Genomic DNA, 2679 nt, shown 5'->3' with positions numbered 1-2679 from the left:
ACCCTTTATTCAAGCTGACAAAACATTTGTTTTATCAGGAAGGGTATTACCTCTTACAGGCTACCCAAAGATTGTTCTATTTACAGCGTAAACAAAACACTTCTCTGGCGATGTCTACCGAGATAACAAAGGTGAGTGACAACGAGCGCCACACACATAACTTTGACAAGAGAATCTTATTCTAGAATAACCCCTCTTCCAATCATGGACGGGGTACAGACTAGTCATATTCTCCCGCGGAAACCTACCCTATACCCGAAGTTTTCCTGCCGAAGCAGACCAGGACGCATGCCCCCTGGGTTCCAGTCATATCCCTCCGAATTACTCGCGCTCATCGGGAGGACGGACCGTGGGTCGAGACATTTCTTTCGTGAAGAGACCATTTAGGGATGGTATATGACTATTTGCGATGCGTGATCCGGGAAATGAAAGCTGGTCCACGAGCTTGACCACTCTTCCTTCGTGTAGAAAACACATTACTCTAAAGAGTGAGGAGACGATGGCTCCCATGCAATAAATATAGTCTCGTCCAAGGAGTAGGTTATAATCCAAGGGTCCTTGAACGACCATCATGTTCATTTGAACGGTCTTCCCTTTCAATGTTATGGGCACATTGGGGAGGATCCCTAAAGGTCGACTGGTTCCTTTATCAAAGCCTGTCAGATTTCTCATCTCAAGCAAAAGCGATGGCGAACCAAGCGCTTTCCAAGAAGTAGAGGAAAGGATACTCACAGATGCCCCCTCATCAATGATGGTGCCAGCCATAACCATTCTGTATATTTGAACGATAATTCGGAATGGTATGCTTGCTGGTAAACGGGGTCTGCCTAGTTGATTCCAGTCGAAGGAGACAACTAGGTTGCTTGGAGGTGGGACCGAGTAGACGGCCGGGTACGGCTCTGACGAACTTCCTTCCTGCGATAAAGGAATGGGTAGGTTGCCCCCGTGTTCGTCGGAGTCTGTGTTGATGAAGAGAATTTGGACGGTGTCATCCTTATTCTCCTCAGTGACTGTATCATTCGAAGATAAATCCTCTGAAGGCAAGACCGGGTCAACTGCCGCCTTGACCTTTTGACTTTCGTCGGGTATGGATTCAGCCGGTTCATCTTCAATGACAGGCGCTTCAGCTGACCACTTGAGCGGGCCAGCTGGATTCTCAACTAACGAAGGACTCGGCAAGAGTTTTTTATATCCAAGAGGAAGTCGTAACGGTGAAACCGGACGATCATCCAAAACTCTTTTAGCTTCGTCTAAGAAGGGACAACGGTGGATGGCGTGATTGCCTTCGCACAGTTTACAGGGAGATCTAGCTCTCCCTTTTTGTCCTGGGACTTCACTTTCGCTAGTTGACGGTGTGCTTTCAACATGGCTATCAGAGGTTGACGCCACCGGATTGTGCAAACGGGGAGACCAGTCCCTTAGTATCCGAGGGATGCAGGGACAATCTCTGTGAAAGTGGTCTCCCTTGCAAATGACACATGGCGATTTAGGCCTAGTCAGTGTTGTGTGTGGATTTTCGTTAGACGACACTCGTTTGCCCCCAGTCGCTTTTGGCTCCTTCTTCTTCTTCTCTTTCTTCTTCTTTTCCTTCTTCTCCTTAGGAACTTGACTTTTGGCTTTGCCAGCCCCATCAAGCGAAGAGGGAGGAGGAGAGGAAGAATTAGAGGAGGTAGAAGGTTGGTGGGTAACTCTGGACTGGTCTAACTGCTGATTCGATTGTTTAGGAATAGTGGTGTTCTGAACGACATTGGTTGAGAAGAGCCAGACCGGCAAGCCAATTGTTAGTCCTGGAAGCGACAATGTGGCCATATGGGGCGCACTAACATCTCCCCAAGAGGAGAAGGGACTAGGATTTCCACTAAGGGGAATTCCTTGGTTGGTAGGCTCCATTTTCTCAACCTAAAGATCAACGCAGGAAAAAGGGTATGAATATTCCGTTTAAAATAAATTTTTAACGATGCTTGGACACAACTTGCTTTTTCAATTTTAAAGAGTCGAGAAAAAGCAAAAGATGACTCTAGTCTCCTTCGATTTTTAATGAGCCTGAAGTGACAAGTGCTCAGATGGACCTTTTCCGTTAAGGAGTCTAAAAAGGAACGAAAGGGACTGCTCTGGAGTTCTAGATAGAGGGTGTGCCAAACCAATCGCAAAACCGCAGAATACTTTTTAGGGTACGGGCGGTCAATCTTCCCGAATGCTGTGTTCGGTGCATTGCGATCAGTAGGGCGGCTGACACGGCTTCCTATGGATAAAAGGTTTTATGCCTATAGGGGTCTCCCAATATATACTCGACAATACGTGGGAGCACAATCCGTACTGGCACTTATCGTCTCTCAGGAGGAATCACCCAACCATCAGTGAGGCCGACAGTCACCAGGTTTTACGACGCCAGAACACGTCTCTAGCCTAGACCTCTATGTTGTGCGTTAAGTTACAAAGCGTTGTTAAGTTCATTCAATTTATTTTAGGTTGATCTTTCTTAGAAGTTTGCCTTTTTGGATCACCACGAGATGTAGATGAAATTCCTAAATGCAATCTAAAGATGATAAGCAAGCATTTATCTCTTTTCAACAATGAAAATCCTAGCTACAAGGGGAAAAGAAAGACACAATCTTTTCTCAAAGAGAAAAGAGCACACTGTAAATGCACTTTTCCTAAATCAAACCATACAAACTATCA

This window comes from Pinus tabuliformis, chromosome 3_1, assembly GCF_031772625.1.
Source record: "Pinus tabuliformis cultivar Carrire ecotype Pingquan chromosome 3_1, CPIR1, whole genome shotgun sequence".
Classification (NCBI taxonomy): Eukaryota; Viridiplantae; Streptophyta; class Pinopsida; order Pinales; family Pinaceae; genus Pinus; species Pinus tabuliformis.
The sequence above is the reverse complement of the archived record's forward strand: the minus strand, read 5'-3'. Positions refer to the sequence as shown.